General features: G+C 42.1%; 1 long non-coding RNA gene across 1 annotated transcript in view; it reads left to right on the top strand.

Annotated features, from left to right (window-relative positions):
• The first annotated feature begins 2,182 nt into the window (after positions 1 to 2,182).
• LOC144366785 (uncharacterized) overlaps positions 2,183 to 25,383 on the top strand; it is a 40,364-nt gene continuing 17,163 nt past the window's right edge. Inside the window, exon 1 of the long non-coding RNA XR_013425928.1 lies at positions 2,183 to 2,393. This is a non-coding gene — a long non-coding RNA (uncharacterized LOC144366785). The remainder of the gene's footprint in view (positions 2,394 to 25,383) is intronic.

Genomic DNA, 25,383 nt, shown 5'->3' with positions numbered 1-25,383 from the left:
TTGGCTATATCATTGTCTTAGAAGCAGAAGACTTAGCAAGGATTCATAGATCTGAAAGCAGGAGGCTCAGTTCTTCCACTGTGATCTGTCAGCCTGGAGAACCCAGAATGGGTACTGAACCCATGCACAGGGGCTTCCCATCAAGATAATATTGTGTTTTCCCCTCATGTTTGTAGGGTGTGGTGTCCCTTCCTAGAGCAGCAGTGCCTCCTCCCAAGCCTGTCTGTGTAAATGTTGGCACAGCAGCCCAAGAAACTTGGTGGCATTTCCAGGTTTATTTGTTAAGACCTTCTTGGGAGTTGGGGAAGAAGGTGTACTGGTTTTCTCTTCATCACCGAAATACAACAGGAAGTCCAGAGATATTAGACCAGTGTCACTCTTGCAGGCTGTGCAGATCCAGTTCAGGACAAAGGACATATTCCACTGCACTCATGGTGTCAGAGAGATATTTCCAGCTCCAGCCCTCTCCAGGCACTGGCTTCCACTGAAGTGCCCCCTCTGCTCAAGGCTACATCTTCTTCCAAAACAGCAGGCCTCCAAAGACTGGTAAAGCCTGGTAATAATAACACAGACCCTGGCCACACTCAGAGTGATGGCCCATCTTCAGAGTCCTCACAGGGTTGGCTGATGGCTTTATTCAGGTTCATCACAGCCCAGTCTCTCTCACTATGATACTTGCTTTTTTTAGGGATCCTGCTGTTAGGTACAGAAGCCAGGGCCTCATGCACATGGAAAGCACTCGGCCATTGAGTGACATCCTCAGCCTCCAGCCCCAATCCTTTTCCTCCCTCCCATCCCATTAAATGTCCTGAACATTGTCCATCCCAGTAGTTGCTTCCTGGGGAATCTGCAACCTCCAGCCCATACCAGGAGAAAGGGAACAAGGTGAGGCTACAACACAAGAGCCAACACTCTTGATGATGACATCTGTGGTCTATTTCTATGGTGTTGGGCCCTGAATCAGGATCTGGGAATGAAGTCCTTCACAGATGACCCTGTACTCCATGTCTTCCATGTTTGAAAGGTGCCAGGTACCAGACTTATAATTACTGACAGGAGTGCTAACCTTACTTCAGGAAGAGAGGACAGGATGTTTGAGTTGTCTTGTTACACAGCAAGAGCTGACTGTAACATTCTCCTCTAGTAGGAAAACATTCCAGATACACATGCATACCCAATAGCTCAAATTTATTGAGTACCAATACTGTGCCTGGCTTTGTCCTCAGTGTTGTTGCTCATTTTCTGCAAGACATGTCAGGTCTTGATTTACATGTGCGTATACACCTAATCATATAATTAAAATTTAATCCAAATATTTTAAGTCCAGTTTTATCAGGACTTCCCCCTGCCATTAAAGTCTCTCTTATTTGTGTATTTAAGCACTGATGGCCCTGGCTACAAAGTCACACAGCCTGTCTACTAATCCCTGCCAAGAAGCAAGAGAGGTGGGGTGTTGGCCTGGGTGGGTCAGAGTTCCAGCGGCCCTGCTGCTGCCTGGAGCCAGTGCCTAGGGAGTAAAGGCTCCCTGACCTGTCAGACCTGTCATCTGCAGCAGCCAGGCCTTGGCACAGCAGGGAGGCCTGCTGCAGAAGCCCATGCCATGCATCACTGCAGCTGGGTCCACAACCTCAACTTCCCACTACTCAACCTCCATTGAGAAAATGGAAGTGGGGCAGACATGAATGAATGGTGGGAATATAGCATTAGATCATTTCCAAACCTGATTGGCCAAAATCTGGACCAATAGCATTGGTACATTTTTCGAAACCTAATTAGCATAACTTTGAGCCAATCACAGTAACCCAAGGGCTATATAAGACCCCGGTGCCAGACACATTTCTCAGAAGATTGAAGACAGCAGAAGAAGACATCTGAAGAGGAGAAGGGAGAAGGCAGCAGCGGCAGAGGAGAAGGCAGCGGAGGCGGCGGCAGCGGTAGAAGCGGCGGCGGCGGCTGCGGCAGAGGCGGCGGCGGCGGCGGCGGCGGCTGCGGCAGAGGCGGCGGCGGCGGCGGCTGCGGCAGAGGAGGCGCCGGCGGCGGCTGCGGCAGAGGAGGCGGCGGCGGCGGCGGCTGCGGCAGAGGAGGCGGCGGCGGCGGCGGCGGCGGCGGCGGCGGCAGAGGAGGCGGCAGAGGAGGCGGCGGCGGCGGCGGCGGCGGCGGCGGCGGCGGCGGCAGAGGAGGCGGCGGCTGCGGCAGAGGAGGCGGCGGCGGCTGCAGCGGCGGCAGAGGAGGCGGCGGCGGCTGCGGCAGAGAAGACAAGGGCAGAGAAGATGCAGTGTGTTGCACTGCGAGTCTTCTACACTGATCTTCAACAAATACTTGGTCCATCTGGCCTGAGGATTCCATTCTTCGTGTTTGTGGGAGAAGACCTTTAAAAGAAAAAGACGTCGAGGGTGAGTTGCTGGGGTGTGCTGCTCTGCACAAAATACCTTATTTATTTTTATGCGGTGCTGAAGATGGAACCCAGGGCCTAGCACGTGCCAGGTGAGGGCTCTACAGCTGAGCCACAACCCAAGCACCCCCCCACCCCAAGTCTTGAATGTTCTTATAGTGAGTTTTTCCTCTTTGTAGTTGTTCTTGTTATTGACAAATCTAAACGATGTTCTTGTCTTGTGAAAATTGTTTTTCCCAAAATCCAGTATATCCATCGTTGAGGTATCTGAAAGTTAGGCTTCAGGATCCTAATGTAAGATAACATTGGGTAGCTAGTACTGAGTTCAGGAGGAACCAGGAAAAAATATGAAGGGAAGGACAAAAAGAACCCCTGAAAAATGTAACCTGTCAGGTCTTGATTTACATGTGCTTGTACACAAAACACCATATGATTAAAATTTAATCCAAATATTTTAAATCTAGTTTTATCAGGATTTTTCCTCACAAGTTAAAGTGTATCTTATTTGGCTTTGAACTTATCAACGACTAACTAATTTTGCTAGAAATAATTTTAATATTTTCCTCCTTGTTTCATCTATTCATTTCATCATTTTCTTTCCATGTCTTTTACATTTGCCTTTACTTCATATTTAGTTTATTATTCTGAGAACATGAAGGAATTTTTTTTCAAATACTTGATTGAATTATCACATAAGGTTCTCATGAATGGGATATGCCATTCTGACCAAGATTTGATAGTTTCAAAGATAAAATTAACCTGTGGCACTTGAGAAAGGTAGATGTCTATGCAGTTTCTTACTTTCCAGGATCTTGGCTTCTATTGGATATTGATATTGAGCAATATCCCCATCCTCAACAATTTAAGTTACTCAGCATTAAAAGAGAATAAAATTATGGCATTTGCATGTGAATGGATGGAGTTGGACAGTAACGTGCTAAATGAAATAAGTCAATCTCTAAAAACCAAAGGCAGAATATTCTGATAAGTGGATGCTGATCCATAGAGGAGAGGGGTTAGACATGGAAAAAATGAAGAAATATACTGTTTTTAACTTTAAAATACAATAATCCTTTGTTGGTATTCATTCAATTTCTTTAATATATACAGTACCATTCAGATCATCTACTTATTTTTGTAGTAGGCATTTTGGTAGATTTTGTCTTTCAAGAAATTATTCCATTTCATCTAGGTTTTCAAATTTCTGATTACATAAGTATTCATAATATTACTTTATTATCCTTCTAACATTCAGAGAATATTTAGGAATGGCCTCTTTTTCATTTCCAATATTAGTAATTTATTATTCCTCTCCTTCTCTCTCTCTCCTTTTAGCTACCTTGATTAGATTCTTACAAATTTTATCTTTTCAAAAGACCATCTTTTTTATTATTAATTTTCTCTTTTGGTATCCTGTTCTCAATGTCATTGAGTTCTGCTCTAATTTTAATTCTTTTTTTCCTTTTATTTAAGATTTAGTCTGCTTTCCTTTTTCTGGTTTCCTAAGTGAGAAGCTTAGGTTATTGATTTCAGATCTTTCTTCTTTAATATATGCATTCAACATTACCAATTTTCCTGCTGTTTTTAATGTTCCCCACAAATTTTTATAACTTGTAATTTGATTTTTGATTATTTTGAAATGGTTTTAAATTTCTCTTGAGATTTCATATTTGTCTCATGTCACTTTAGAAGTCTTTTTTTTTTTTTTTTACCCTTCCAGTCAGTATTCAGGGCTTTTCACTATCTTTCTATTGTCAGTTTCTAGTTTATTCATTGTGATCTGAGATTAGGCAGTGTAATTTCTACTTGTATGATTGTTAAGGTGTATTTTATGATCCAGAATGTGGTTTGATTTGGATGGTTTTTCATGTGAGCTGGAGAGCAAAATGTATAATTGTATATATGTGAATTAAATACAGCTAATTAGTATTAGCACAATGGAGTCAGACTAATTAAAAATAAGAAAAATTGTTTTTGCATTTTTCTTTCACTTTGTCTAATACTCATCATGTCTTTATGTAGATTTGTTTTCTGAGCTGTGATATTTTCTTTTCCTCTGAGGCATTCCTTTTAATACTTCTTGCAGGGCAAGGTATACTGTCAAAGAGTACCTCAATTTTTGTTGAGAAAGTCTTGATCTCTGCTTCACATTTGAAGGATAATTTTACTGAATACAGAATTTTATTTGGGTGGTTTTTATATTTCAAAGCTTTAAATATGTCGCTGTGTTTTTATTTGTAAGGTTTCTTAACAATGTCTGATAAATTCCATGCTTTCTCCTAAAGAGCTAAGGTGTTTTTTTTTTTTTAATAGAACGTCTTTCAATTTATTTTTCTTTATATTTGGTTATCCACAGTTTGAATATGGTATGCTTAAGGTATTGATATTTTTTACATTTATACTGATTGATGTTTTAAGAGATTTCTATAAAGATCGGATGAACATGGTAAGGAAAATTAAGATTTATAAGTTAGGTATAAAGCTATCAAATAGATATGGTCCATGATGGAACATGGACGATATGTAATTTGAAATGTTCCAATTACTACATATAAAATGCTGGAAATCATAGTAACTATGAGTGGTAATGGCTATATTAATTAGACCATGGTGATCAATACATGATATGTGCACATATGTGTGTATACATACGATCGTTTTGCATACTTGAATATATATAGATTTATGTGCTGATTAAACATTTTAAAGTAAATAATATCAACAAATTTAATTTTAATGTAATTTGACTCAAATATAAAAATTATTATTTCAGTACATAATCGGTGTTTAATGACTAATTGTATCCCTTCTTTTATATTAATTCTTTGGTACCTGTGGTTTATTTTGCATGTATAGTCCATCTTAACTCATACTAGTCACACTTCAAGCATTCAATTATCATATGTGGCCAGAAGTAACTATATTGAACAGTACAGATCTATACATTTTTATGTATTAAGAGTTCATAATACAAATATTATTTCAAAATGTCAATTAACTGGTATTTTCTTGCTATATTCCCATGATTTTAAGTCAGGTTTGTGGGTGTTTACCAGAAAAATCTCAGACATAAAGTGTCATTTTCATATATCATATATGAGTGGTACATATAGCTTCTTTGATGTAACAGTATTGTTTTTTAAATCCTAATCCATTATTCAATATTTTGAAGAAAGTCACTGTACACAGTGGGAAGGTTTTGTTTAACTGTAGATATGAAACTAATTTGGATTTCTTGCAACACTTTAGATGTTTCACTGTACTCTTCATTTGCTTGCATATAATTTTAGATGAAAGAAGAAATAAGTTGAAATAATTCATCTGTTTTCTTTAAGTTATGCTGAGGGTCAAACCCAGGGCCTCAGATATGCTAGGCACGTATTCTATACCCCAGTGAGCTATAATTCTTAACTATACTCCAGTCCCTATAATTCTTAACTTTGCTTGTCCATAGGTGCAGTATTTTTTCCATTAGACTTCTTTCAAGATTTTCTCCTTGTCTTTTGTTTTCTGTAGTTTGAGGTGGATATAGGTAGGTGAAAAGTATTTGATATTGTATCTGGCTGCTGGAGTTCATCTCTGCTTATATATAAGAAAGAGAGAGAGAGGGAGAATTTTTGAGATCTGATTTAGTCAGCAGTTTTGCAGCTATGATCAAAAGATCTTACAAGAACAATTAGTGGATTTGGGGGCTCACTGTCTCAGAGCACTCAGTCCAGGGACAGCTGGCTCCATTCCTAAGGTTTTGAGGTGAGGCAGGACATCATAGCAGAAGAGTGTGGCAGAGTGAAGTAGCTCACATGATGAAAGCAGAGAGGAATGTTGGTAGCCAGATACAAAATAATATCCCACAGACATGTCCCCAGGGACCTACTCCATTCGTTCTCTACCTGCCTTCAGTTACCACCCAGGTAATCCCATCAATGGAATTAATCCATGGATTGGGTTAAGGCTCTCATATCCCAATCATTTCCTTCTTGCATTGTCTCACACATGAGCTTTTGGAGGACACCTCACATCCAAACCATAACAATTTCACATCTCCATGCTCTGTCTGTTTTTGCATTTCTGTTCTCTGCCTTTTATACTAGAGGCTTTGATGTATCTGAATCTGGTTCTGCTACTTGCTTCTTCTCTTCACACTGTTATTTATTTCTTGTCTTAATCCTTATTATACATTTTTTCATTGAATGATGAACACTTATTAATAGATTTAATGTACATAAGGCAGATAGTGTGAAAATTGTTGCTAGTCTTTCTCAGGCTTGGAATTTATATATAGTTTTGTTCGCTGACCATGCAAGGAGTTTAAGTTACTTCTTGGTTCTTACCTTTGTATCCTGTCTTGATTTTGACCTCTTTTGAATATTCTTGTTCAGGGAGTCTGGATCTTTCAATAACTTAAGTTGTAGCCCACTATACTAGAGCTCTGTTGTTGTGATGGTAATGAATCCTTAATCTCAAAACTAAGTGCCAGTCATGAGTGTGTCCATATCCATGAAATCTGACCTTCACACTATTTTTTCTTCTGTAAAGTGCAATAGTAATGTCAAAGGGGCTGAATGGAGAGAGTGCTCCTCTTCTACCTGAGATTTTGTGGCAAGGACAGTTTTTCCATTTTCTGTTCTGTTCTAACCAACCCCCTGCCATTCCAGTCCCTGAAGAGTAGACTGTTGTTAGGGAGAACACTCTAGGGTAATTTCACAAGGATTTTTTTCAAAATATTTTCCTGGCTCTATTTACCATGAGAACCTCATAGAAAACATAGAGGTACAACCCCAAACCTTCAGGCTGCAGCTCCCAGGAGTTAGTCATCTCCTGATAGTTCACACTAAGCCTCTAGCAGTTTCTCAAAGTTGCTACTGAAATCTCTCCACCAGTTTATGGCTATAGTGACCTCTGCTTCAGATCTTGGGCAAAGTCTCTGTTGGGACTCTCTGAATCCCTGGCTTTTTCAGATTTGGGGGAGGCAGTTTGCCCTGGAAATTTGTTTTTCTGATGTGTGTGTAAGAAAAATTATTGGAGTTTATTTGTTAGTTGTAATCTGATTTTCCTCATTGTAAAATAGGGATGACAAAATACAGGATATTTGTATATAGGAACTGACATCTTTAGATTCATTAAAAAACAAGAAACAAACAAACAAAAAACGCTTATCTCCACTACTGAAATTTACTTTGGAAGCATGCAGGGAGGACAGGTTTTTGTTTTTGTTTTTTAATCAAAAATCAAAAACTAATATTTAAGAGGAAGAGATTATTTTCCTTACTCTAATATAATGAGATAGGGAAATTGACAGAATAAGGTTGAATTTTCTCTTATGGAATTTTAATTAAATTCAGGAAGGTACATTCTTCAGATTTTGTAGGTACAAGACAGAATATGAGTAGAAATTCATTTGACCTAAATTCTTTATATTTAATACAAAATTATGCATCTGTGTGTGTATGATCATTCTTAAGTCAAATGTTCATTACAATTATTTACTATAGTTTAAAATTTTCTAATGATCATTTCACTTTCCAAGTTTGTAATTTCAAATTCAGGGAATTTACATCATTTAGAATATACTTTATAAAAGTATTCATCAAAATTAATCATAAGTAAATATATTCAAACCCTCACTGTTAAATTCCCTCATTTTTTTCCAAATCAAACAAAAACAAAGAAATTACCTTTGCGCAAAAACTGAAAATGGAAAATTTTAACCAAAGGGGAATTATTTAAAAATTCTCAAGTGTCCTCAAATCAAAGCTTATAGTGGAAACTCTTTCACAAATTTAATTATATTGGTCATCCTCCCCAATGTTTATAATGGGTTAGGATACCTAAACTGGATGCAAAAGCAAAGTAAAAAATCTCAGGCCTAAAACCACATAAAGGCTCTTAATATTTAGGATAATTTCTATTCCCCTTAGGGCATATGTTGTGAAATATGGACATCTTCTGCAAGTAACTGGCACAGCTATATCCCCAAATCCTGGTAGAATTATATAGAAGTTTCCAGAATTAAAGAATTTCTCCTCTCTTCAATAACTAAAAGAATAAAATCTCGATTTTTCGTAAAAATTGGATGTGATAAATATTATGGGGTGCTTTAGTTTTGGAAATTGGATACTCTTGGGCCCATGCCCATGTATGTAGTAAAGTATATAAATCCAGATTAGTTTTTAGCCCAAAGAAGAAATGGATGTGAAGTGGGGGAGTATGTCCTTCACTCAACTGTCACCATTCTTGAACCTTCTTGGTTCCAATTCAGATGGATGCTTGAGTGCAGGAATCAGTTTTCAAGCTGCAAGTACATTTGGTTTGCAAAAGAAAGGTTATTGTATTAGTAATCCATAGCCATTTGTCATGCAGCTATTATCTGCCAAACACCAACCTGGTTTTCTTCCCAAAGAGGATACACATTATCCTTCTTCTCTAAATGCTATTATTAACTGGTGGAGTCTTTTAGACTGCTCTTCACTCATTGGGTATCTGTTCTAGTTGGGAGCAGAGATATCTGGGAAAAGAAAATGAGAGGGCTATAAAAAGGGAAATGGCCAATTCCAGGGGATAGAGGGCTCATTCTTCTTCCAGGGTCCCTTTCAAGGGAAGAAGCTGTTCAACTTAACTAGGTAGGACTGCCTGGGGTTAACTCAGTCACTCAACATAGATTGAAGACAATCATGTGATCACACCAGAACCCTCTCAGGGGTTGCCAGGGCACTATATCCACCCTGAGTCAATTTTAACAAACTCAAGATTGCAATGGCTTTCTGAAGTTTTGAATATATAATATATAATCCTTCCTTTATTTCCTCATTGTTCAATGTTAACACCCTCCAATGGTTAGCACATTTTGAGATTTAGAAAATGTTCTGAAAATTAAATGTGGCCATAAAATTGAAACAGGAAAAGCTACTATGGCCAACTCAAAATATTTGACAGTCAAGAAAAGCATTAGAAAAGCTGAAAATCAATCCTGATTATTTCTGTCAACTAACATAATTTGCCTAAGGTCATTGCAAATTATATGACGTTATCAAAATCTTTGGGCAGTTCTACTACCTGCAATGAACAATACAGTACACTCCTATAATTCATTCACTCCTGTAAAAACAATTTTGTTCTTAAATTAGCTTCTTCACAATACTCTCCTATTTTTTCTCCTATACACTTTTTAAAATCAACACTTTCCAAATCATCTCTTCCACTCTGGGCCTTTAAATACCAGAGATGTGCTAATCATTCTCAAGTTTACATGGGAGTATCTCACCTCTACCTCAGTGTTCCATACCCACCTTCTTACTGAGTACTTCTCTGGCTTTCAAATAGGCATCCAAATCTAGCAAGTTTCAAACTTTATTCTTGAGTCCAACATAAGCCAGCAGTCCTTGAAGTCCAAACCCACAGAATCACATCTCATCTCTCCTCATAACAAAACTCTTCAAATAAGCACCACCTCTGCCATCTCTCATCTGGACTTTGGCAGTAGTCTCCTGGTTGATTCTGTCTCCTCCACACAGACGGCAGATGCTTTTTGGTTCATGGGTTTATAAAAGAAAGCGAGATGGGAGGTGATGAATATCTTGTTCAGGTTATGCTGAGCCTGACAATTGTCCCATCATTCAGAGCAGAGAGCAACTATCCCATGCCTCAGAGGCCCTCATCTGCTACCTCCAGATTTGCTTTTCCTAAATGAAGAAGGGAGACAGGAAGATATCAAAATGATTCTCTTTATTAGCATTAGTATGTGCTTTGCTAATGGTGACCTCTGTGGGATCACGTTTTCATTTCTTAATTTCCACTTGGCCCTCTTCTCCCATGTGGAAAATGAATTTATTGATACTCCCTTCATGTTGAGGTTGATATGAAGATTAAATGAGATTAAACTTCTCTGTAGTGCCTGACTCAACTCAGGTTGACTGTATGGTCATTTGTATTCGTGGGATTCTTTTATTTAGGTAAATTCCTTGTAGGTTTGCTGCCTCAAGCATCACGTATAAGTGAGATAGTTTAATTCCCAAGAATAATTTATCACCTCATCTCCAGGTCCTTGTCATTCATCTTTTGTCATGGATTGGATGTGAGGTGTCCCCCAGCTCACATGTGGAACAATGCAAGAAGGTTCAGAAATGATTGGGTGGTAAGAGTCTTAACTCAATAATTTTATCCCCTGCTAGGGATTACCTGAGTGATAACTGAACTGGTAGGGTATGTCTACAGGAGGTGGGAATTAGGGCAAGGATTTAGTGTCTATTTATATCTGGAAAGTGGAGTCTGTCTCTTTGCTTTCTGATCACCATGATGTGAGCTGTTTCCCTCTGCCACACTCTCCCATCATGATGTTCAGCTTCACTTTGCCTCCTGGGAAATGGAGCCAGCCTTCTATGAACTAAGACCTTTAAAACCATGAGCTTCTGAATAAGCTTTTCCTCTTCTATAATCGTGTTGGTCAGGTCCTTTAATCACAGCAGCAAAAAAAGCTGAATAAAACATTTTTTCTATTCCGTTGGAATGCTATCTGCACCATGTAAGTGTGACTTAATGACCAAAGTATTGAAAAGACAGTAAAGAAAAGGATATTATTTGTTTCTTAAGGAAGAAGGGACATTATCTCAGAAGAGATGTCAGACTTGAGAATGGAACACATTGGCCTGCTGTTTCTAGGTTAGGTTACTGCATCTCCTTTAGGTGATATTTCCCAGAATCCATCCAGGGCTATACAGAGCTCAGATTCTTATCTCCTTACATTTCCAAAAATACTTAGACAGAAGACCATCTGGGAAGTTTTATTTTCTTTCTTTGGTATCTTCATTAAGACTCCCAAAGACTCAAAGTTGGCTTCCAGCTGAACCAAAGCTGCAGGCATCCATCAATGCCTGGGACCAGAGATTTTTTTCAGAAACAAAGGAGTTCTCCCCCAAGTCTCAGGATGAGGGACAAGACACCTGGAAGGTCTAAAAGCAGCAGGACCTTCTCCTCCTTCATTTCTGTTCAGAGATTTCTGCATGGAAGTATTCCAATCATGCATTGTTTTATTGCTTCTCTACCAACTTTCTGTTCTCTAGCTTAACTCATGTGTAAATCACAAGTAAAAGTTGTGTATATTTAAGGCAGGTAACATGATGTTTTGACTTGAGCATAAGTGGGAATGCTGGGTCGTATAGTAGGCCTATTTTTAATTTCTTGAGGAACCTCCATACTGCTTCCCATTATGATTGTACCAATTTACATTTCCACCAACAGGAAGCAAGTGTGAAACTGGTGAAAACAGCTTCCTCATTCTTCTCAAACACAATACTATAAAGAGGTAGAGAAGGAGGTAAGAATAAAGTCTACACAGACATCTAGCACCATAGTGAAACTCCAGCTGCTTTGCCAGGACACAGGTCCCTCAAAATTAATTTTTTTCCCCAAAATTGTATTTTTCTTTTTAAGCAAAGAGAATTATTTTGAGAATTCATGTTTTAACAAAAGAACGTTGTGGATGAAAGCAAGTCAGGGAGACCTGATAATTGGGAAGCACCACCATTGAATAAGAACATGAGGTTCCTGAGTGCTCCCTGTGGAAGCAGCCCCATCCAGCCAGCCTTTTGGACCAGGAAAACAAAGCAGAATGACCAGGCCTAGCCAGGCACAGCACCCTCCACCAGCCATGAGCCAGCCTCGGTGTAGTGCTAGACCTGGATCCTTCGTTTAGGGACCATCTGAGGAGCTACTGGGCAGCTTAGCAGGCCCATGCCCTCAACTCCAAATTTTCAGAGGGTAGCAGTAGTCAAGGCCACTGCTACTTTCTTTCCTATCCTGAAGAGGATTTTCTTCCCCTCATGTCTTTCTTTTTCTTAATGTATTAAAATTTAGTTTGTAAAAGCATTATTATTACTAATTATCCCATAGTAATTGGACATATGTTGGTGTTATCCAAAGGAGTTAGAGCAGTAGAGTTTAATCAACATGTACAGGGTCAAAGACCTCCACTCTTTGCCTTGGTGAAGGGACTCATGTAGATGAAACTGTCCTCACAGGACTGGTGGTGATTAAAAAGTCCTCAAAGGATTGGGACAAATTAAAGTGGCCTTACTAGATTGGCATAGATTAACATTTCCTTATTGGATTTGTGAAGATTAACGTGTCTTTATAGGATTGGTTTAGATTAATGTGGCCTCACAGGATTCATATTGATTAAACTGTCCTCACAGGCTTGTATGTGTATGTATATATATATATATATATATATATATATATATATATATATATATATATATATAAATGATCTTTCTACGTTGGTATTGATTAAGCTGTCTTCACAGGGATAGGATTGCATCACTTCTTGCAGTAGCCTTTTGTTTGACGTGGAATGAGCCCTGTCTGTGTGAAGGGTTGATTCCTAGCCCCTCACAATTCTTACTTTGAAGTCCTAACCGAGTAGCTCATAATATGCCCGTATTTGGAGACAGGGATTTTCTTTAGTGATTATTAAATTTAATGAGGCTTTCTGGTGGCTCCATTCAGATGCAAGCAGTGTCCTTAGAGCTGAGAAAACTGGGCACAGATTCCCAGAGGTACCAATATAAGGACATAGGGAGGGAGGCCATCTGCAAGCTCAGAGAGAAGCCTCAGAGGGTACCAGCCCTGACCACACTGGTTGTCAGACTCTGGCAAGCCCTGTGTTGGGGCTACCTACTCCACATGTAGGTGGCTATCCTGCCTATGTACTGGGAGATCTTTCCATATAATGTGGAGCAAAGTGCAGTGGCAGCTTGACCTTTCTGACCACCTGTCTCTGACTCTCCATAATCCCTCCCCCAGTTTTGTCCCTGAATTTTCCTCACCTCTTCTTCTACCCTCAGCACCTCTTCCTGGCTTTCCAATCAATCCTGAGGACAGCCCCTCTTGGCAACTTCCCTGAAGATGGATAACCCAAAGTGTCATCTGGGAGCTCTGAGTAGCTCTAGTCCTGTCCCATTCTGGTTAGAGTAATGTAACTCCATCTCATCTTCCACACTCTAAGATTACTCAAAGTGATTTCTCCCGAACTCTGCCTAGAATTTTGCATCATATATGATTATATGGGCTGTCAGCAGCCTCTTGCATTACAGTCTGAGCCCCTAGGCTCTGCTCCCTGAGGTGATTATTTGTGCACATGCTGAGTACCTCTGACTTTGGTCAGCTAAAGTGCAAGAGGATGATACTCCACCCCCAATACTGAATTTCCTGAATTTCCATTTCCACTTAGTGAGAATTCAGTTCCACCAATCTGATCTGTTTGACCTTAGATCTTTAAAGCATATCTCAAGGCCTTTTTGAATTTCAAAATTCTAGAGTGACACAAGTACATTTAAATGCCTTTCAGATTTTTTTTAGAAATGTATCCCCTTTAAAGTAGTAGTAAATCTATGAATATGCTTAAATTCTCTGTAAATTTTTTCATTAAGCTGAATTTTTGAGAATGAGTCATTGTGATATTTTGTTTTGTCAACCACTTATTTATGAATGTGCAAAATCCGTGCACCCTCAGGAGCTGAGTGGCAGTGATGGAGAAGCACAAACCTCATCTCGGGGTAAGGGTCAAATATTTTGTCAGAGGAAATGACAATTTTTAGAGAATTTGTCTTTTTAGGGTCTTGGGCAGAGTTAGCCCAGCATGCTTTGGTTTCCTGGATAGTGTCTATTCCATGTGGCCATTGAGCTTGTGAATTGTGGCTGGGGAGACTTAGAAATAGACTTTTGCTTTTAATTACTTAGAATGAAAATAATTTCACGTGGCTGATGGCTATTTCATAGGACTCTGGGGAGTTGAAGTGATTTGGACATCATGGATGCCTGCTTTCCTAAGAGAAGTCCCTAAGGGCCACCCAGGCCCTCATGGGGCAGGGATGCAGAATGGAGACAGATGACTTAGGAGCTGAGAGAAACATGGAAGACAGGAGGACAGGACAGTATATTGTGCTGTGTGTTGCCAACCCAAAGCCATCCTCACTGTAGAGGTTGCTCTGTGGAAAAAAGACCAATCTGTCTGAGGTGGGGGTAGAATAGATGCAGGGGAATGGTGTGCTGGGTGCCCAGGATCTGTGGTCTCAAGGACATGTCAGATCCTCAACCACTAACAATAGGCCCTTCTATGCTAAGGACATTGCCGGTAAGTGGTGTGAGGCCAGAGGCCTCTCAAGAGCAGTGATGGGCACCTTGGTTCCTTGAAAGTATAGCCATCGGGACACCCACCAGCCTCAGAGCTTGGGAGTAAGACCTGAAGAAGCCTCTGGAAGGCCTTGCCCCCAGGAAGAATGTCATTCCTCTGATTATCCTGCATCGCTGAGCACTGACAGCAAATTCTCTTCTCAATGCCAGTTTCATTAGTGTGCCTGGCACAGCTCCTTAGGGAAGCAACCAGAAGTCAAAAAAGAGGTGAACTGGCAGAAGAAATCCCAGGGTAATGTCTGGTGTCCACACTCATAGACATAAAGCACAATGGATTCTTCCTCTTATTTCACTTCTAAGAGAAAATGAATGAGGTGGAGGGAAAGGAGGAGGCAGGGAAAGAAGACAAGGAAGAGGAGGAAAGAAAAGTAAAAAGTCATAGGATGGAAGGAACAGAAGAGAAGGAGGAGGAACAGTAAGAGAAAGTGAAAGAAGATAAAAAAAAAAGGAGTGGAGGAGGAGGAGGAAGGAGGAGGAGGAGGAGGAGGAGGAGGAGGAGGAGGAGGAGGAGAATTATTCCACATTGTGGACTATAGCAAATCAAGAGACTCACTCTTTGCAAAGCACAACCATTGCATTAGAATATGGGGTCCCTGAGTACTCCCTGTGAAAGGAGCCCCACCCAGCCTGCCCTTTAGACCAGGAAAAAAAAAATGCTTGGAGAGGAGGTTTCATAGGCAGGCCTGGCTAAGCACAGCAACTTTGCCAGCTATGAGCTAGCCAGGGTGTGGGCAGTCCTGTCTCCTTTGCTTAGGAACCATCTGTGTAGCTGCTGACAGTGTAGAAGACAGGTAACTCTGACTTAGTTTTCAGAGGGTGGCAGCAGTCAAGTCCACTGCTGCTATCTGAGATTCTCTTTCCTATTTTGGGGAGGATTGTTTCCCCTTAAGTCCGTTTTTCCTTCCCAGATCTTTAGTTGCAGATGGACACAATACATTTATTTTGTTTATTTAATATTTTTTTAAAATGTGGTGATGTTGATGATCGAACTCAGTGCCTCATGCATGCTAGACAAGGGCTCTACCACTGAGCCACTACCCCATCCCAAGTTTGTCTTTTTCTTAACATCCTAAGTGAGTTTTTTGATTTAACTTATAAAAGTAATTTTATTCCTAATTATCACATAGTAATTGGACATATGTTGGTATTATCCTGAGAAGTTAGAGCAGAACAGTTCAACCACGTACAGGGGAAATGTCCTTTCCACATTGTCTTGATGAAAGGACTCCTGTCAATGGGATTATTCTCCCAGGACTGGTGTTGAGTAAAAAGTCCTCACAGGATTATAGATTCAATTATAGATTAAAGTTGCCTTACCAGATTTGTATTGATTAAAGTGGCCTTACTGGTTTGGTATAGATTAAATTTGCCTTATTGGATTGGTATTGATTAAAATCTTTTCACAGTATTGGCATAATTCAAAATGGCCTTACCATTTTGATATAGATTAAGCAATTTTCATGGCTTGGATCATGTAACTTCTCACAGTGGTCCAGTGTTTGGAGAGGAATGAGCCCAATCTGTGTGATGGGCTAACTCCAGGCTCACAGTGCATTTGTTGAAATCCTAACTCAGTAGCTCAGAATGTGACTATTTGGAGACAGGATCTCTACTTGCCCTGGAGTGAGTGCTGAACCTGTTTTCTGAGACCATAGCTGACCCAGAACTGTGTCAACACCCTACAGGGAGCCTCAGAGTCTAGCCTCTGGGAGGCCATCACATTTCTCACCTATGTCCTGGCATGCCCCAGGTAATCCTCAATCCTGGAGGAAGAGGAGGGCACTAGTCCTGGCCTCCCAGGTTCCTTGAGCTCAGCAGGGTGTGTGGAGTTGGGGGAAAGCTCTCTGCCTGCTTTCCACAGCTGCACTGGGCCCCTGTGACCCCACCAGGAAGTCTCTCCCAGAGTCAGGGCAGAGGGAGTGACTACTGTGTTTTAGGCTGGTATAGGGTGTAGCAGCTCTCAGCCCTCTCAGGAAACATTCAGAGCCCTGGGCTCATCCCAGCCTCAGCCTGTGGCCTTTCCTGAAGATGGGGGAGGGTCTAGAGTTTAAGTAGGGTGAAGCCTGTGAGGAGCTGGTCAATTAGAGACAGGGACTGAGCGATGACCCTCAAGGTCCTTTTGCTTCCTATGTTAAACAGGCAGTGGGTTCTGTCCTGAAATTTCCAGAACCCTGGAACTTCATTATCTGACCTCATCATGTCCATTTTGAGGAAAATGGATTCAAGTGCCTGCAGCTGACCCTTGACTAGGTAGGAAAGGACCTCCTGGGAAGGGGTAACTTTGCAGTGTCCAGAGGTCATCTGGATGGAGGCAGGAGTTCTCTCCTTAGTCCCTGTGCTCAGCCCCTATGGGGAAAGGTGTCTACTCTCAGTATACTGACAGTCAGCCCCCTTCCCTTCCACCCATCTGACTTTGTCTTGCACCACTCTTATGGGTGTGGCTCCCAGCTTGTTCTGTGCTCACTCCCTTGAAGGGCCAGCTGGGCCCAGTGGGCACAGGTGAGACACCATGACCAAGTGGAGTATCATCTACTGTACATTCCTGAGGGACTCCCTGCTGAGATTAAAAGCGATATTTTGTCTGTTCCAGAGTGTGGATGACAACAGGGGAGCTGAAAGAGAATATAAGGGGTGGTTTGTTCAGCCCTGGACTTTCTGGGCTCCAGGGCTTTGGGGACATAAAATATGGGTGGAAAATATTCAAACCATAGCACCATTTTTTTCGATCAAAACATGGGATGATTGCTCTACTTTAGCTAAAATATGCAAATGTATGTTGAATAACTAGAATCGTGAATTTCAGAGGTTGTGCATCAGGATTAGGTAGTGGCACAGCTCTCTCTGCAACACTAAACAAGCTAATAAATCAACAGAATCTAAGCTCGGGATGCATTTGTAACCTGTGGAAAGAGATGAAATTAAAAGTTGGGATGGGGGTATGAAGCTGTAGCATAATGTCCTCTAAGCTAATCAGAGGTGGGTCACAGAGGCCCTAATGGCAGTCACCTCCAGGTTCTCCCCTAGATGCGGTTCTGTGGGGATCCTGGAGTTGCCTCCATGTTTGCCTGATGTTCCCCAGGAAGCTCCTATGGACAAAGATGCAGGCCTGGGTTGTTGTGCTTGCATTTTTCTGAGTTTACCATCCACATCCAAAACTTTTAAATCTCTTTATCCATATGCAACAACTTCATACTGAGCCTGAGTTTATCAGCTGCATATACAGGTGTTTCTACTCAGAATTCATTTTTTCCTCTGTGAGGTGTGCAAAGGTCAGGGCAGTCCAGAGTCCAGACTAGAGGCCTGGGGGAGCTGAGAGACACCAGGGCCTCCATGGCATGGATTCATAGCAGTTATGCTGTTTGTTCACCCATTGAAGTGCATCCTGATTGCTTAAGGTATTGGGCATTGTGAATAGAACTACTGTATGTAATTGCATGTACATTTTTGAGGCAGTTGTCTATATTTTTAGAAACATGGTGGTGACACCATGTCTAAAACTTTGGGGAAAAATAGTCAGTTTTTTGATAGGGGTGAGCTGTTGTGTGCTCTACCAGCAATGCACAAGAGTACCTGTGGCTGCTCATCATCCTCATGGTTGATACTACACTTAGTAAAGACCTTAGCAGCTTAGAAGGTGTGCAGTGCACCTTGGGGTCTTAGTTTGTGCTTTCCTCATGACAGGTGATGCAAAGAATCATTTCTTTGCTTCTTTGCCATCTCATATCTTTCTTGTCAGTTGTCTTTTCAGATCTTTACCCATTATGTTGTCTTATTGTTGAGTCTTACTATATTTTGTACACAGGTTTGTTTTAGACATATACTTTCCAAAGTTTCCCCCAGTCTTTGACCTCTCTTTTTATTTCCTTATATGATTTTTTACAGAGTAATTTAATACAGTCTATGTTATCAAGTTTTTCTTTCGTGGATTTTTTGTTGTGATTGTTTGGTAGCAGGGATTGAACCTAGGGGTGCTTAACTACTGAACCACATCCCCAGCTTTCATGGATTTTTTTGTGGGGCTGTATTTAAAACCTCATCATGAAACATGTGGTCATGCACATCTTCTAGCATTTTACAGTTTCACATTTTAAATGCAAGTCTAGGGAGTATTTTGATAGGTTCTGGCGTCTAGATGTGTGGCTTCCTTTTGCAGTCAGTGCTGTCTAGTCTAGGTTTAAAAACAGCTTGTTGGAAATTTCTGGAATGCACTGAATCTTCAGATCAGGTTCAAGATAATTTCATCTTAATTATATTGAAACTTGAACAAAGAATATCTCTGCATTTATTTATATTTCCATATTTCCTTTTATTTCTTTCAAAACATTGCAAGATTTTCTGAAAGTATGGTTGTACTTCAAGACTTACATGAAAGTACTTCAAATTTGGGATCTCTATTTTAAATATTAATGCTTTAAAATTTTTCTTATTCCAATTTATAAATGTCACTGTTTCCTCTACGTGATTGCTGAAATATAGGAAATCAATGAAATTTTGTCTATGGGCCATGCACTCTGCTGCTTGCTATCTCCATCCATTCTGATCAAGACGTAGGATGGTAGGCTCTATTTCTTTTTGATTTCCAAAATCCTGTCCTGGAATAGTCAAAACTCTGAATTTCAGAGCTTCACTGTGCCTAGCAAAAGGGGGTGCAGCTCTGAGTAGTGAACACCCAGCATTCTGCACTGACCACAGTGGCCAGCAGGGGGCACTCAGAACAACTTTCTCTGATCAACTGCTTTTGGGGGCTGTGTTCTGTGCCCTACTCGAACTTCCTTCTCCTGGGGACCCATCTGAGAGATGCCACATCTAGGGACTCCTAGGGGCTCTATCAAAGGTGTAGACCAGAGTTTTTTTGTTTTGTTTTGTTTTGTTTTGTTTTTTTAATCCTTGGGACACACCTGGAAAGATACCATGGCCTGGTGGATATGTCTGTGGTGAGGACCAGAGGAAACTTCCTTTTCCTTGGCATCTACTCATGGAGACTCCATTGTGGATTCAGGATGACTGAGGTCCATGTGAGGAAAATATGAGGAAGAAGCTTCCTGTGCACTGCATGTTGTGCTGAGAAGGATTATTTCTGCTATGTTCTTTACTTTCTCGGGTAATATTTTAGTAGAACTTATTTTACAACAGTATTTCTTACTGGGGCTTTGGCTGCTCATTATATCATGGTATGTCAATGAATTTTGTGTGGCTTGAATGTCTGAAGACACAAATGCCCCCTCAAGATGGTGCAGGGAGGGCCCAGTGCCTGGAGTCTCACTGGGCCCTGCAGGTAAGGGCTGATGAAAAGGCAACAAGAAGCTCACAGGAGCCTCTAGGATGAGAGAGGCAAAAATTATGATGGATTGCACTACCCAGAATCCTGGGTAACTGCAGAATCCTCATTGTAGTTACCAGAGCCTTCTGCAGTGAGGGAAGCATGAGTCAAATAGCAACCTGTGCTACCCATAATTCTTGGGGACCTGCAACTTGCAGAGACCTCTGTGGAGAGGGCTGTACTGACAAAAACATCAAACTATGATACCAATTACTTTTGGTTGCCTACTCTGCCAAGGAGCTTCTGGGGTGAGAATTGCAAGGGCAGAATATCAGACTTCAATGCTCAGAACCTCTGGGGATGCCTACATACTCTGTAACCCTGTAAGTCCCCGAGGTTTCTGTGGTGATTGCTGTATTGGTAGAGCACCATTTCCTAGAATCTCCAAGGTATCAGGGAAAGCATGGAGTCTTCAGCTCCTGTGATCCTCAGCAAGACTGTGCAGGCACAACACTAGATTTTATTATCCAGAACCCTCAGGGACTACAGCTCCCAGAATGATCTGTGGTGTGTTTTCAAACCATTGAACTGCATCACCCACAAAACCTAAGGGGGAATTTAATTTTCAGAATTTTCTGCAGTGAGTAGGAAAAACACAGGACTATATTACCCACAAATATTGGTGCCAGCAGCTCTCAGGATCCTCTGTTGTGAGGACTGTTGGACTGAGGGATTAACTACAGTATCCAGAGTCCTTGGTGAGATGTGTTCCCAGGTGAGTATGCAGCCTGCGATTCCCAGGGTCCTCCCAAGTTAGAGCTGTGCACTATGCAGGTCAGACTATACTACCTACAATTCCTGGGGACACACTGGTGAATGTGCTGCCTGCAATTCCAGGAGGCTTCCACACTGAGGTCTTCAGTGCCAAGGCAAGCATGTGGCCTTCAATTCTCATGGCCCTTGCAGTAGGGGGATGCAGGCAAAACACTTGACTACCTTATCCGAATCCTCAGGATGGATTGCAGTTTCCAGGATCTGCAATAGTGAGAACTGCGTGTCCATGTGTCCTGGATCTCTCAGAGGCTTCCACAGTGAGGGCTATGGAGTCAGAAGGCAAGACTATACTACCCAGAATCCCTGGGGGCCTGCATTTCCCACACACCTTCCTTTTGAGTACTGCTGGGGTAAGTTTTGTATTGCATGACACAGACTCCTCCCCAGGAGTGTCTAGGTAGGCTTGTGCTACACAGATCCCAGAGCTTTGATGGTGAAGTCCACTTAGGTAGGATGGACTGCACTACCCAGGATAATCAGTGGCCCACAGCTCTCAGAGACCTGGGTCAGGGCTGACTGAGTAGAACTGACTACAATATTCAGAATTCCTGGGGGCACCGAGCTCTAAGTAGTCACTGTACAGTTGAACATAGAACCAGGCTGTAATACCCATGATCCTTTGGGGATTGCAGCTCCCAGAATCCACTGTAGTGATGCTGCATGGGCAGAATACCAGACTACACTGTCCAGAATCCCTAGGTATGCCTCTGACTGTGTAGCCTGAAATTTCTAGAGGCCTCTGCAGTGCGGGCTGCATTGTAGAAGACTGGATTACACTACTCAGAATCTTTGGTGCGGTTATGAGGGTGAATGTGCTACTTGAAGCCCACATAGGCTTCTGGTTTGAGGGCTGAATGGGGAAGAATGCCAGACTACACTGTTTTCAGAATCACTAGGGGTGCCTGAGTAGGCTGCAGCTCACAGAGACCTCTGCACTGTGTTGTGTTGTAGAATACAAGACTGCATTACCCAGAGTCCTGGGGCTATGAAGGTGAATGTGCTACTTGCAGCCCCTGGGCTTCTAGGGTGAGGGCTGCATCAATACAACACCAGAGTCCACTGTCAGCGTCCTCCAGGATGCCTGGGCCAGCACATGGCACACAGCTTCCATGGTCCGGAAGGGCAAATACTGTGTGGGCAGAGCACCAGATATACAAACTGTCCAGAATCCCTGAGAACCCTGAATCTGCATAGCCTACAGCTCCCAGGAGCATCCATGGTGAGAGCTGGACAGGCAGGACAGAGTGAATTACATAGAATGCTCTCAGAGGCTACTGGGAACTTGGTCTGAACTCAGGTTCTTCTGCTCTCCTACACTGGTCACCTTGGGCTGGGAATTGTCAGATTTTCTTAAAACCCCTGATTCTAAAACAGAGCAGTCCCTGGCTAAGTCACTCTTGTCTCAAAGACTACATGTCCCAGAAGTCCCTGTGGTGGTCTGTTTCTGACCTCTGTCCTTGGAAGTGTGAGTGAAGGTCTATACTCCCTGTAGCTGCCTTCCTCTGTGCCTCTGCCTGCCTGGCTCAGGCTGCTGCAGCACTTGGCCTGGTGGAGTGCAGAGAGAGGGGTCTCCTGGACTCCATTTCTCCTCTCCTGAGATTCCACTCCTCATGGTGCCACAGCCAGACCTAGTTACAGCAGTGGGAACAGATTTTATTCAGTAACTGCCAAGGGTGGAAGAAGGCACTGACTTTCATCAGGGAGCTGGGAAAGGCCCTGCCTTTGAGCCATGAGCAGCTCCTGCACTGCCTGTGGCCAAAGGGGCCTGGTCAACAAGGGGCAGGGCCTTGCCATCATCTTCAATGATACCTCCTTCAGAGTGAGGAGCTGGCTTCCCCCTCAGGATCAACCCAGGAGAGCCCTAGTTCACAGGGCAGATTTCCCTTCTCAGAGCAGATTGAGAGAGACATCCAGGTTGGGGACCCTCATGGTCACGCCTCCAGGGGGAGCTCCCTTGTTCTCAGAGCAGCCGCAGGGGACTCTTGGCTTAGAGACTTTTGTGAGTCTTGACTTTAGGGATGCCTGGGGCTCCTTTCTCCTTAGAGCAGCCTGAGGGGGATGCCCCTTTTGAGCACCCTTGTGTGTCACATTTCTAGGGTCGCCTAGGCTTTCCTTCTCAGAGCAGCCTGATGAAGATGCCAGGGTTGGGGACCATTGGGTCTTGTCTCTAGGATCACCAGGAACCCCTTTCTCCTCAGAGCAGCTTGAGGGAGAAGCCTGGTGTGGGGACTCTCATGGGTCACATCTCTAGGGACACCTTCTCAGAGCACCCTGAGGGAGATGCCAGGCCTTGGGACCCTCATGGGTCATTTCTCTAAGTAGATCCATGGTTTCTATCTCCTCAGAGTAGTCTGAATGAGACGCCAGTGTGGGGACCCTACTGGGTCTCATCTGTAGGGCAAGTCACAGCTTGTAGGGGCATGCTGCAACATGTGGTGCCACAGTCTGGCTGGGCACAAAATAACCCACCCGCCAGGAGGCACTTGTAGGTACAAACAGGAAGTCCTTTATTGCCCGAACTCCCAGTGCCATTCCAGGAACACCACCAACTGGAAATCCCTCCTCAACCAACACAAACTCCCCAGGAATCCCCGGGAGAACTCCAAAGTAGCAGGGCGCCCTGGGCAACCTAGGCAGACAGCAGGCTGTCTATATACAGCTGAATATGCAGCTTAATTTACCCATTATCATCTCAATGGCTTGCTGGCATCACCTCTCAACCACTCCCTCTGGCAAAATGCTAGGCATCATTCCCACTTGAATGTGGCTCTCAACATCTCCCCCCTGACAGATTATGCTAATGTCTTTATGTAAGTGGGTTTTCCACACTGTGGGTAAAGGAGCAGTTTTAGAGATGTCCCTTCCTGAGATTGTAGGAATGACCAGTCCATTCTACTAGTGTCAGGTACTAGTGGAGACTCAGGTGAGGACTGACTTCCACCTTAAATCTTCTTTGATTTCTGTTTTTTGCAGAAGAAAGATGGTCCAAATTTAGGTATCCAAGCTAGGGGAGAGAGTGCAGCTCATCAGTGCGCTCTCAAACCTGAGAGCAACAGGTCTCCAGAGACTGCAGACAAAGGTGAGCACTGGGCTGGCTTCTGAATATTTCACAAAGGCTTCATCAGTTTGCTTGCTCCCACATAGGGAGTGGGAAAGGTGTTTCAGCAGCACTGATGGAACCAAGTGAGGGATGCCTGAGCATTTGCTTCCTTTTAGAAAAAGCCCCTTTTGTACCTGATTTGTAATCTGGTCTATTAAGACTTTTGTTTTTATGTAGGGTGCTTAACTTTGGGCAGGGAGATAATTAATTGGTATTAGCAGATGCATTTACCTCCATTATGGACTTAACTAAGGCACTAGACTGTGTGGTCTGTGACCCCTCCTCTAACAAGTGTGGAAGAGCAGTGAAACCTCCCTTGGATTCTTTTCATTGGGAAACAAACTAGAATGAAAGGCCTTGTCCTGACATTTGGTGCTACATGATCTATGGTAACACTCTTTTAGCACCATCTTATCTTGTAGCAGGCATGCCCAGATGAAGCTTATTGTACATCTCTCAGAATGTTAAGGATCTTTAATATCCAGTTTCTATGCTATTGTCACCTGGCTGCTTAAACTCTTTCCATCTAAATATATATAATGCTAAATTGTGCTATCTCTTATCCAAAATGTTTGGAACTGGAAATGTTTCAGATTTTCAGATTTTGTAATATTTTTGTGTTATATATGATAATGAGATGTCTTGGATACTAGTAGTCAAGTCTCAACATGAAACTTACTTATGTTTCATATATAACCTATACGCATATATGAAAGTTGTTGTAGGGGAGGACAATTTTTTCCCTATTGTTTTGGTTTTTGCTGTTTTGAGCCTTGAACTGAGGATCTTGCATGGAGTAGGCAAGCACTCTGCCTTGAGCTACATGCCCAGCCCCTGAAAATAATCTTATGCAATATTTTTAGAAACTTTTTTTTTTTTGGTAGATGCTGTGGATTGACCCCAAAGATGCTTAACTACTGAGCAGCATCCCCAACCCTTTTTATGTTTTATTTAGAGACTGGGACTCACTAAATTCCTTAGGGCATCACTAAATTCCTGAGGCTTGCCTTGAGCTCATAATACTTCTGCCTCAGCCTCCTGAGCTGCAGGAATCTACAGGAATGAATGGGTCACCATGCTGGATACACCTTCATTTGGACTGCAACCCATCACAGGAGGTCATATGTGGAATTTTCTACCTTTGTCATATCAGACTGGCACTCAAACTTTTCAGATTTGGGAGTATTTCAGATTTTTTAATTAGGAATGTTCGACCTGTTGAACATATTCCAGTGGGATTTCTATTTGAAAACTTAATGTAACCTTGATTCACTTCACTTGTCTATGGACATCTCAGTCCAAGCCTTGAATTTCACATAATCACTATGCTACTTAATTCTCAAATATTTCTCTTAAATTAAATATATAGAAATTGCCCTACAAGGTGACCCTTGATACTAATACTTGGGTATTAGATTTTATCATACTAAACCACATGGTTGTTACAGAATGAATACAGAGTTTCATGTTAAAGACATCAGCACTGCCAAAATTTTCAGAATTCCTTGGAGACCAAATTGAGAAAGCTTCCCAACTAAGGCAGCTGTCTTCTTACCAGGAATCTCTAGTGTTGAAAGTAAATTTTTATACTTTGGGATAATTGTGGGAATG

The sequence above is a fragment of the Ictidomys tridecemlineatus genome, chromosome 9, assembly GCF_052094955.1.
Source record: "Ictidomys tridecemlineatus isolate mIctTri1 chromosome 9, mIctTri1.hap1, whole genome shotgun sequence".
NCBI lineage: Eukaryota > Metazoa > Chordata > Mammalia > Rodentia > Sciuridae > Ictidomys > Ictidomys tridecemlineatus.
This window is presented reverse-complemented; position numbering and strand designations above follow the sequence as displayed.